The following is an 11,827-nucleotide window of genomic DNA, read 5'->3' as shown; positions in this document are numbered from 1 at the left end:
AAAATGTGAAACCAAATGAGAAGTAGTTACAAAAGGTGAAGTAAACAGCAGGCTGATTACAGACACTGTTAGGTTGTTCATGTCCCCTGATTTTACTTAAAAAACAATAAAAAACTGGTACTGGTGCAGCTGGATTGCTCATGAGATGTATTCAAAGTTGCTAGTCCTAATGGCATAGTTTGTAAGGCTGAGCATTCCCTGTACAGCAATGTTTGAACTGAATGCTTTGTATGGATGTGATTAGTTCGTACAGGTGTGTGATTATGCACATGGGATCTGATTCACAGGTTTGCTTCTTCCTTGACAAAGGAGAGATGTAAGCAAAAGCCTCAAAAGGTTTGTGCTGGTTCAAAATATTCATGAAGGGCAAAACATGAGGTTTAGAAATGCCACATAAGGCTGGAAAAAAAGGAGTTTCTAGATCTTCTGAAATGTCTACTGTGCAAAGAATTGTAGTGTTTAAGGCTCATAAAATAGATTAAGAGTCCAGTGCCATCCAGGAGAGGATTTTTTTCCTCTGCTCTGTGTTTGGCTATTTATCAGTAGGTCTTCTAAGCAGAAGCTAAGTCTTGCTGACTACATCAAAGATTCTTGACTAGGCACAAACCTTAAAAAATAAAAAGCAGTCTACTTGACAAATGTTTGTGAGGTATGTTTTAGTGGAGGCTTAGTGTTTTCCTGACAAATATCTCCCCCTGCAAAAAAAGGAACCAAACAATCTTTCTTTGGCTGAAAAATAAACAAGAAAGCAAAGCAGTTCTGTTTGATTAACACTTGATGTGAGTGAGCAACAGGTTGCAGTGGTCTCTTTATGATATAACCCAAGCAAGGAGTGCAAATTCAATACAAGGACACAAGGTATTGAGAGTATAGCTTTCATGAGACACTGAAACAAAATTCTCCAATCAAAATGCTTTGCTTTTCATCTTCCCTAAGGGCTTGTCTTAAATGCATCCATAAAAAAGTGCAGGTAGCCAAAGTCAGGGAAGGCAGCATTAGCATCATGTACTCTTGCAGGATCTTTTCTGGTCAAAAGCTGAGCTGCAACATTACCTATTGAAAAGGTGGCTTTTCTAGTTCTGAGATGACTCCTCCACCTTTGAAAGGATCTAATACAACATTCACCTGTTCAAAGGTGTGTGTTGAGTTTGTGTGGTGGGGTTTTGGTAGCAGGCAGAAGGCTGCAGAGGTGGACCCTGGGAGAAGTTGCTAGAAACTGGGTGGGTGGGTGGGTGGGTGGTAGCACCATCTATTTAAGAGGGGGAAAACCAGCAGCACCTGTGGGGAATGTAATGTTGGAGCAGATCTGACCATGGCTGAGCCAATCAGTGATGGGGGTAGCACCATCTATTTAAGAGTGGGAAAATCAGCAGCACCTGTGGGGAATGTAATGTTGGAGCAGGTGCCTGAACCCCAGGAGGCCATGATTCTGAGGGAAGTCTGCACTGAAGCAGACTCTTGGTGAGAGTTGTGGACTTATAGAGAGAGGAGTTGTGCTGGAACAGGTATACTGGTGGGGCTGGAGCAGTTTGTGGAGGTCTGGCTGCTGTGGAAGAGATGCTATGTTTGAGCAGGGGGAGAGTCTGAGGAGCTCTTCTCCTGAGGAGGCAGGAGCAGCAGAGGCAACTTGTAATGATAACTGACTGCAGCCCCCCGTTCCCTGTCCTGTTGTGCTGTTGGAATGGTGCAGGCAGACAAAAGTTTGGAGTAAAGGTAAGTCCGGGAAGGGTGGAAGGAAGGTGTTTTTAAGACTTGGTTGAGCTTCTTATTATCTTCCTTGGATTTGATTGGTAAGAAATTAAACAGGATTTTTAGAAGCTCTTAACTTCTCTGGTAGCTGTGCCCTTCACACAGTGTGGGCTCTCGCACTATGGGTAGATTTGCACGTTCCCAGATCCAGCTCTTAAGTGGTGTATTTAGAGCATCTGTTGTAGCATTAAGGAGAGGTTTCTGCCATGCTGTGTTGATGGAGAACATTTTGTGACATCTTGGGATTGAATCCTTCTTCTGAACGCATCCTCTGGCTTTGGATACCTTCCTGCTTGCTTCCTGCAAAATGCATTCATTTTAGAGGCTTTCTTTTTAATTTTTGTAATGTCTTTACTTACCTGTGTCACTCCTGAGAAAGGATGAAGCTGTGATATGCTGGCACATTAGTCTAAAAACTAGGGTAGTGTGGTACTGAGGTGAAAATTAAGTGTATTACTAATGCTTGGCTCAGTGCTGGGGAAGAAGAAGTCCGATGAAAAACAGCAGTTTCTGTTTCTGCAACTGTTTAAAGACTAATGACAAAAAAGACCAACAGAAACTCGGAGTAATTTAGTCCTTACTGCAGCTGGGCTCCTGCTCCTCCCCTTCCTGCTATTTTTAAACAAGTTACTTTTAATATTACCTAGACATTAATGTTTTAGATTGGGTACTATTCATGCTTCATAACTACTTTTCATAACTGTTTCAATGGGTCCAGGCCCAATTCCACTGAGGTCAATTAGAAGATTCCAAAGAAATCCTTCCTTCCCCTCCTTGCATTAGTATGCAGCTTGTAAGAGGGCTGACATTGGCCTGTGCTTCCATCTTAAAATATTCCAAAGGAAGATTTTCCTATGGGAAGAACTATGACTATATAATTTGTGGATTGTTGTCAGGCAAGAGGGGACATGGGTCCCAGGAACACCTGTGCAATTCAGGCCTTGAAGAATTCTCTGTTGATAATATACTGGCGGAGTAGGAGATGTGAGAAAGTGCTGATTGCTTGGTATGCTGAAGTCCAGCTGCCCCTGAGATGGGAGGCAAGCAAGATAAGGAGGAGGCGAGATCTGGGAAAGAGAGCAATTAGGCCGGATAGAAGAATTCCACAGAGTTGTGAAAACAATGATGTAACCTTTTAGAGAGCAACCAATAGTATGTTGCCAAGTGGGCATAATTATAGCAAACTGTATATAAGATGTGTCTGATGCTCAATAAAGTGGAATCCGCTGATCAAATTGGTCGTTAAAGCGGCCCCCTTCTTGCAGTAGGGCAGGACTAGGCTGTAGGCTGGGCCTTTTGCTGGGGCAGGGCTGGGGCAGGGCTGGGGATGGGGGCTGGGCTGGGGCCGGGCTGGGGCTGGGCTGAGGGCAGGGCTGGGCTAGGGCTGGGCCTGGGGCAGGGCTGGGCTAGGGCTGGGGGCAGGGCTGGGGCAGGGCTGGTGCTGCGCTGGGGCTGGGTCTGGGCTGTGGCTGTGGCTGGGGACAGGGCTGGGGCAGGGGCTGGGGCAGGGCTAGGGCCAGGCTGGGTCTGGAGCTGGGCTGAGGGCAGGACTGGGGCTGGGGCCGGGGCACAGGCCGGGGTTGGGGACAGGGCTAGGGCTGGAGCTGGGGCAGGGCTGGGGCCAGTCTGGGGCTGGGTTCGGCTCAGGACTGGGGCTTGGTCCAGCGCTGGGGCTGGGCAGAGGGCATGGCTGGGCTAGGCCTGGGGCTGGGGACAGGGCTAGAGCCAGAGCTGGGGCAGGGCTGGGGCTGGGCTGGGGCTGGGTCCAGGGCTGGGGCTGGGCTGAGGGCAGGGCTGGGCTAGGGCTGGGTCCGGAGCTGGGTCCGGGGCTGAGGCTGGTGCTGGGTGCTGGGAAGTGATGGGGCTGGGGCAGGGCTGGGGCTGGGTTGGGGGTTAGGCTGGAGCTGGGCCGGGGCTGGGGCAGTACTGTGGCAGGGCGGTGCTGGGGGCCGGGCCAGGGCTGGGGCACGACTGGGCTGGGCATAGGGCTGGGGCTGGGGCAAGGCTGGGGCAGGAGATGGGGCTGGGGCTGGGCTGGGACTGGGCTGGGGTCAGAGCTGGGGCTGGGCTGGGGCTGGGGCTGGGCACGGGGCAGGGCTGGGCTAGCACTGAGCTGGGGCCGGGGCTGGGGCTGGTGCTGGGTGCTGGGAAGTGATGGGGCTGGGGCAGGGCTGGGGCTGGGTTGGGGGTTAGGCTGGAGCTGGGCCGGGGCTGGGGCAGTACTGTGGCAGGGCGGTGCTGGGGGCCGGGCCAGGGCTGGGGCACGACTGGGCTGGGCATAGGGCTGGGGCTGGGGCAGGGCTGGGGCAGGAGCTGGGGCTGGGGCTGGGCTGGGCTGGGACTGGGCTGGGGTCAGAGCTGGGGCTGGGCTGGGGCTGGGGCTGGGCAGGGGGCAGGGCTGGGCTAGCACTGAGCTGGGGCCGGGGCTGGGGCTGCGCTGGGACTAGGGCTGGGCTGGGACTAGGGCTGGGCTGGGGCAAGGACTGGGGCGGGGCTGGGGCTGGAACCAAGTCTTGGGCAGGGCTGGGGCTGGGGCCGGGGCTGAGGGTAGGGCTGGCCTAGGGCTGGGGCTGGGGCAGGGCTGGGGCTAGGCTGGGGCTGGGGCTGGGCTGGTACTGGGCTGGGGTCAGAGCTGGGGCTGAGCTGGGGCTGGGGCTGGGCAGGGGGCAGGGCTGGTGCTGGGCTGGGGCTGGGGCTGGGGCTGGGCTGTGGCTGTGGTTGGGGACAGGGCTAGGGCTGGAGCTGGGGCAGGGCTGGGGCCAGTGAGGGGCTGGGTTCGGCTCAGGGCTGGGGCTTGATCCAGGGCTGGGGCTGGGGCTGTGTTCAGGGCTGGAGCCGGGGCTGGGGCAGGGCTGGGGCCGGGCTGGGGCTGGGCTGAGGGCAGGGCTGGGGCAGGGCTGGGGTTTGGGGTTGGGATGGGGCAGGGCTGGGGCTGGGGCAGGGGCCAGGGCTTGGGCCAGGGCTAGGGCCAAAGCTAGGGCAGGGCTGGGGCCAGTCTGGGGCTGGGTTCGGGGCAGGGCTGGGGCTGGGGCTGGAACTGGGCTGGGGCTGGGGCTGGGTCCAGGGCTATGGCTGGGCTGTGGCTGGGGCTGGGCTGGGGCAGGGCTGGGGATGGGGCTGGTCTGGGGCCGAGGGTGGGGCTGGGGCTGGGGCTGGGGCTGAGTGCAGGGCTGGGCAAGGGCTGGGCCTGGGCCAGGGCTGGGGTTTGGGGCTGGGATGGGGCAGGACTGGGGCTGGGGCAGGGGCTGGGTCCAGGGCTGGGGCTGGGCTGTGGCTGTGGCTGTGGCTGGGCTGGGGCAGGGCAGGGCTGGGCTGGGGTTGGGTCCAGGGCTGGGGCTGGGCTGTGGCTGGGGCAGGGCTGGGGCAGGCCTGGGGCTGGGGCTGGGGCTGGGGCTGGGTTCAGGGATGGGGATGGGGCTGGGCTGGGCTGGGGTCCGGGATGGGGCTGGGCTGGGACCGGGACTGGGCTGGGGTAGGGCTGGGGCAGGGCTGGGAGTAGCGCTGGGGCTGGGCCGGGGACTGGGGCAGGGCTTGGGCTGGGGCTGGGGCTGGGGCTGGAGACTGGGCTGGGTCCGGAGCTGGGTCCGGGGCTGAGGCTGGTGCTGGGTGCTGGGAAGTGATGGGGCTGGGGCAGGGGCTGGGGCTGGGCAGGGGGCAGGGCTGGGCTAGCACTGAGCTGGGGCCGGGGCTGGGGCTGCGCTGGGACTAGGGCTGGGCTGGGACTAGGGTTGGGCTGGGGCAAGGACTGGGGCGGGGCTGGGCTGTGGCTGTGGCTGTGGCTGGGCTGGGGCAGGGCAGGGCTGGGCTGGGGTTGGGTCCAGGGCTGGGGCTGGGCTGTGGCTGGGGTAGGGCTGGGGCAGGCCTGGGGCTGGGGCTGGGCTGCGGCAGGGCTGGGGCTGGGTCAGGGCTGTGGCCGAGGGTGGAGCTGGGGCTGGGGCTGGGGCTGAGGGCAGGGCTGGGGCTGGGGCTGGGGCCGGGGCTGAGGGTAGGGCTGGCCTAGGGCTGGGGCTGGGGCAGGGCTGGGGCTAGGCTGGGGCTGGGGCTGGGCTGGTACTGGGCTGGGGTCAGAGCTGGGGCTGAGCTGGGGCTGGGGCTGGGCAGGGGGCAGGGCTGGTGCTGGGCTGGGGCTGGGGCTGGGCTGTGGCTGTGGTTGGGGACAGGGCTAGGGCTGGAGCTGGGGCAGGGCTGGGGCCAGTGAGGGGCTGGGTTCGGCTCAGGGCTGGGGCTTGATCCAGGGCTGGGGCTGGGGCTGTGTTCAGGGCTGGAGCCGGGGCTGGGGCAGGGCTGGGGCCGGGCTGGGGCTGGGCTGAGGGCAGGGCTGGGGCAGGGCTGGGGTTTGGGGTTGGGATGGGGCAGGGCTGGGGCTGGGGCAGGGGCCAGGGCTGGGGCAGGGGCCAGGGCTGGGGCCAGGGCTAGGGCCAAAGCTAGGGCAGGGCTGGGGCCAGTCTGGGGCTGGGTTCGGGGCAGGGCTGGGGCTGGGGCTGGAACTGGGCTGGGGCTGGGGCTGGGTCCAGGGCTATGGCTGGGCTGTGGCTGGGGCTGGGCTGGGGCAGGGCTGGGGATGGGGCTGGTCTGGGGCCGAGGGTGGGGCTGGGGCTGGGGCTGGGGCTGAGTGCAGGGCTGGGCAAGGGCTGGGCCTGGGCCAGGGCTGGGGTTTGGGGCTGGGATGGGGCAGGACTGGGGCTGGGGCAGGGGCTGGGTCCAGGGCTGGGGCTGGGCTGTGGCTGTGGCTGTGGCTGGGCTGGGGCAGGGCAGGGCTGGGCTGGGGTTGGGTCCAGGGCTGGGGCAGGCCTGGGGCTGGGGCTGGGCTGCGGCAGGGCTGGGGCTGGGTCAGGGCTGTGGCCGAGGGTGGGGCTGGGGCTGGGGCTGGGGCTGAGGGCAGGGCTGGGCTGGGGCTGGGGCTGGGGCTGGGTCCAGGGCAGGGGCTGGGCTGGGGCTGGGGCTGGGGCTGCGCTGGGGCAGGGCTGGAGCTGGGGTAGGGCTGGGGCTGGGGCTGGAACCACATCTTGGACAGGGCTGGGCCTGTGGTGGAGCCGGGGCTGGGGCAGTACTAGACTGTAGGCTGGGCCTTGGGCTGGGGCAGGGCTGGGGCTGGGGCTGGGGCTGGGGCAGGGCTGGGGTTGGGGGCTGGGGTGGGGCAGGACTGGGGCTGGGGCAGGGGCCGGGGCTGGGGACAGGGCTAGGGCCGGATCTGGGGCAGGGCCGGGGCTGGGGCTGGGCTGGGGGCAGGGATGGGGCTGGGGACTGGGCTGGGACTGGGCTGGGGTCAGAGCTGTGGCTGAGCTGGGGCAGGGCTCGGGTAGGGCTGGAGCCGGGGCTGGGGCCGGGGCTGGGGTAGGACTAGGCTGGAGGCTGGGGTTGGGCTGGGGGCAGGGCTGGGGCTGGGGCTGGAACCAAATCTTGGGCAGGGCTAGGTCTGGGGTGGGGCTGGGGCTGGGGCTGGACTAGGGTGGAGACTGGGCCTTTTGCTGGGGCAGGGCTGGGATGGGGGCTGGGCTGGGGCCAGGCTGGAGCTGGGCTGAGGGCAGCGCTGGGCTAGGGGCTGGGCCTGGGGCAGGGCTGGGCTAGGGCTGGGGGCAGGGCTGGGCTAGTTCTGGGCTGGGGCCGAGGCTGAGGCTGGGGCTGGGGTAGGGCTGGTTCTGGGGCTGGGGCCGAGGCTGGGGCAGGACTAGGCTGAAGGCTGGGCATTTTGCTGGGGCAGGGCTGGGGCTGGGGGCTGGGCTGGGGCCGGGCTGGGGCTGGGCTGAGGGCAGGGCTGGGCTAGGGTTGGGCCTGGGGCAGGGCTGGGCTAGGGCTGGGGGCAGGGCTGGGCTGGCGCTGGGCTGGGGCCGAGGCTGAGGCTGGGGCTGGGGTAGGGCTGGGGCTGGGTCTGGGGCCGGAGCTGGTGCAGGAGCCAGGCCTGGGGCAGGCCTGGGGCAGGGCCTGGGGCTGGGTCTGGGCTGTGGCTGGGGCTGGGGACAGGGCTGGGGCAGGGGCTGGGGCAGGGCTAGGGCCAGGCTGGGTCTGGGGCTGGGCTGAGGGCAGGACTGGGACTGGGGCAGGGGCACAGGCTGGGGCTGGGGACAGGGCTGGGGCCAGTCGGGGGCTGGGTTCGGCTCAGCGCTGGGGCTTGGTCCAGCGCTGGGGCTGGGCTGAGGGCACGGCTGGGCTAGGCCTGGGGCTGGGGACAGGGCTAGGGCCAGAGCTGGGGCAGGGCTGGGGCTGGGCTAGGGCTGGGGCTGGGGCAGGGCTGGGCTAGGGCTAAGCTGGTGCCGGGGCTGGGGCTGGGGAAGGGCTGGGGCTGGGCTGGGGCTGGGGCTGGGTTCAGGGATGGGGATGGGGCTGGGCTGGGCTGGGGTCCGGGATGGGGCTGGGCTGGGACCGGGACTGGGCTGGGGTAGGGCTGGGGCAGGGCTGGGAGTAGCGCTGGGGCTGGGCCGGGGACTGGGGCAGGGCTTGGGCTGGGGCTGGGGCTGGGTTCAGGGATGGGGATGGGCTAGCACTGAGCTGGGGCCGGGGCTGGGGACAGGGCTGGGCCTGGGACAGGACTGGGCCTGAGGCTGGGGCAGGACTAGGCTGGAGGCTGGGCCATGGGCTGGGGCTGGCTGGGGCCGGGGCTGGGGCTGGGGCCGGGGCTGGGGCAGGGCTGGGGCAGGGCTGGGGCTGCGGCTGGGAATGGGGCAGGGCTGGGGCTGGGGCTGGGGCTGAGGCTGGTGCAGGAGCCAGGCCTGGGTCAGGGGCCGGGGCTTGTGGCTGGGGCAGGGCTCGTGCTGGGCTGGGGCTGGGGCTGGGGCTGGGGCTGGGCTGTGGCTGTGGCTGGGGACAGGGCTAGGGCTGGAGCTGGGGCAGGGCTGGGGCCAGTGTGGGGCTGGGTTCGGCCCAGGGCTGGGGCTTGGTCCAGGGCTGGGGCTGGGGCTGGGTTCAGGGCTGGAGCCGGGGCTGGGGCCAGGCTGGGGCTGGGCTGAGGGCAGGGCTGGGGCAGGGCTGGGGTTTGGGGTTGGGATGGGGCAGGGCTGGGGTTTGGGGTTGGGATGGGGCAGGGGCCAGGGCTGGGGCCAGGGCTAGGGCCAAAGCTAGGGCAGGGCTGGGGCCAGTCTGGGGCTGGGGCTGGGCTGAGGGTAGGACTGGGGAAGGGGCACGGGCCAGGGCTGAGACAGGGCTAGGGCTGGAGCTGGGGCAGGGCTGGGGCCAGTCTGGGGCTGGGTTTGGGGCAGGGCTGGGGCTGGAGCTGGGCTGGGGCTGGGGCTGGGTCCAGGGCTATGGCTGGGCTGTGGCTGGGGCTGGGCTGGGGCAGGGCTGTGGCAGGGGCTGGGCTGGGCTGGGGCAGGGCTGGGGATGGGGCTGGTCTGGGGCCGAGGGTGGGGCTGGGGCTGGGGCTGAGTGCAGGGCTGGGCAAGGGCTGAGCCTGGGCCAGGGCTGGGGTTTGGGGCTGGGATGGGGCAGGACTGGGGCTGGGGCAGGGGCCGGGGCTGGGGACAGGGCTAGGGCCGGAGCTGGGCCAGGGCTGGGGTTCGGGGCAGGGCTGGGCTGGAGCTGGGCTGGGGCTGGGGCTGGGTCCAGGGCTCGGTCTGGGCTGTGGCTTGGGCTGGACTGGGGCAGGGCTGGGACTGGGGCTGGGCTGGGGCTGGGTCCAGGGCTAGGGCTGGGCTGTGGCTGTGGCTGGACTGGGGTAGGGCTGTGGCTGGACTGGGGTAGGGCTGGGGCTGGGGCTGGGTCCAGAGCTGGGGCTGGGCTGTGGCTGTGGCTGTGGCTGGGCTGGGGCAGGGCTGGGACTGGGGCTGGGTCCAGGGCTAGGGCTGGGCTGTGGCTGTGGCTGGACTGGGGTAGGGCTGTGGCTGGGCTGGGGTTGGGTCCAGGGCTGGGGCTGGGCTGTGGCTGGGGCAGGGCTAGGGCAGGCCTGGGGCTGGGGCTGGGGCTGGGACTGGGCTGGGGCTGGGGCAGGGCTGGGGTCAAGGGTGGGGCTGGGGCTGGGGCTGGGGCTGAGGGCAGGGCTGGGCTAGGGCTGTGGCTGGGCTGGGGTTGGGTCCAGGGCTGGGGCTGGGCTGTGGCTGGGGCAGGGCTGGGGCAGGCCTGGGGCTGGGGCTGGGCTGGGGCAGGGCTGGGGCTGGGGCAGGGCTGGGGCCAAGGGTGGGGCTGGGGCTGGGGCTGGGGCTGAGGGCAGGGCTGGGCTAGGGCTGGGGCTGGGGCTGGGTCCAGTGCAGGGGCTGGGCTGGGTCTGGGGCTGCGCTGGGGCAGGGCTGGAGCTGGGGTAGGGCTGGGGCTGGGGCTGGGGCTGGAACCACATCTTGGACAGGGCAGGGCCTGTGGTGGAGCCGGGGCTGGGGCAGTACTAGGCTGGAGGCTGGGCCTTGGGCTGGGGCAGGGCTGGGGCTGGGGCTGGGGCTGGGACTGGGCTGGGGTTGGGGGCTGGGGTGGGGCAGGACTGGGGCTGGGGCAGGGGCCGGGGCTGGGGACAGGGCTAAGGCCGGAGCTGGGGCACGGCTGGGGCTGGGGCAGGGCTGGGGCTCAGCTGGGGCTGCGGCTGGGCTGGGGCAGGGCTGGGGCTGTGGCTGGGCTGGGGCTGGGGCTGGGTCGAGGGCTGGGGCTGGGCTGTGCCTGGGGCTGGGCTGGGGCAGGGCTGGGGCTCGGCTGGGGCTGGGGCTGGGCAGGGGTCAGGGATGGGCTAGGGCTGGGGATGGGGCAGGGCTGGAGCTGCAGCTGGGCCTGGGGCAGGGCTGTTGCTGGGCTGGGGGCAGGGCTGGGCTAGCGCTGAGCTGAGGCTGGGGCTGGGGTAGGGCTGGGGCAGGGCTGGGGCAGGGGCCAGGGCTGGGGCCAGGGCTAGGGCCAAAGCTAGGGCAGGGCTGGGGCCAGTCTGGGGCTGGGGCTGGGCTGAGGGTAGGACTGGGGAAGGGGCACGGGCCAGGGCTGAGACAGGGCTAGGGCTGGAGCTGGGGCAGGGCTGGGGCCAGTCTGGGGCTGGGTTTGGGGCAGGGCTGGGGCTGGAGCTGGGCTGGGGCTGGGGCTGGGTCCAGGGCTATGGCTGGGCTGTGGCTGGGGCTGGGCTGGGGCAGGGCTGTGGCAGGGGCTGGGCTGGGCTGGGGCAGGGCTGGGGATGGGGCTGGTCTGGGGCCGAGGGTGGGGCTGGGGCTGGGGCTGAGTGCAGGGCTGGGCAAGGGCTGAGCCTGGGCCAGGGCTGGGGTTTGGGGCTGGGATGGGGCAGGACTGGGGCTGGGGCAGGGGCCGGGGCTGGGGACAGGGCTAGGGCCGGAGCTGGGCCAGGGCTGGGGTTCGGGGCAGGGCTGGGCTGGAGCTGGGCTGGGGCTGGGGCTGGGTCCAGGGCTCGGTCTGGGCTGTGGCTTGGGCTGGACTGGGGCAGGGCTGGGACTGGGGCTGGGCTGGGGCTGGGTCCAGGGCTAGGGCTGGGCTGTGGCTGTGGCTGTGGCTGGGCTGGGGCAGGGCTGGGACTGGGGCTGGGCTGGGGCTGGGTCCAGGGCTAGGGCTGGGCTGTGGCTGTGGCTGGACTGGGGTAGGGCTGTGGCTGGGCTGGGGTTGGGTCCAGGGCTGGGGCTGGGCTGTGGCTGTGGCAGGGCTGGGGCAGGCCTGGGGCTGGGGTGGGGCTGGGACTGGGCTGGGGCTGGGGCAGGGCTGGGGCCAAGGGTGGGGCTGGGGCTGGGGCTGGGGCTGAGGGCAGGGCTGGGCTAGGGCTGTGGCTGGGCTGGGGTTGGGTCCAGGGCTGGGGCTGGGCTGTGGCTGGGGCAGGGCTGGGGCAGGCCTGGGGCTGGGGCTGGGCTGGGGCAGGGCTGGGGCTGGGGCAGGGCTGGGGCCAAGGGTGGGGCTGGGGCTGGGGCTGGGGCTGAGGGCAGGGCTGGGCTAGGGCTGGGGCTGGGGCTGGGGCTGGGTCCGGGGCAGGGGCTGGGCTGGGGCTGGGGCTGCGCTGGGGCAGGGCTGGAGCTGGGGCTGGGGCTGGAACCACATCTTGGACAGGGCAGGGCCTGTGGTGGAGCCGGGGCTGGGGCAGTACTAGGCTGGAGGCTGGGCCTTGGGCTGGGGCAGGGCTGGGGCTGGGGCTGGGGCTGGGACTGGGCTGGGGTTGGGGGCTGGGGTGGGGCAGGACTGGGGC

Source organism: Melanerpes formicivorus, unplaced genomic scaffold, assembly GCF_026170545.1.
Source record: "Melanerpes formicivorus ecotype bairdi unplaced genomic scaffold, bMelFor1.0.p_v2 SCAF_316, whole genome shotgun sequence".
In the NCBI taxonomy this organism is placed as follows: Eukaryota; Metazoa; Chordata; class Aves; order Piciformes; family Picidae; genus Melanerpes; species Melanerpes formicivorus.
This window is presented reverse-complemented; position numbering follows the sequence as displayed.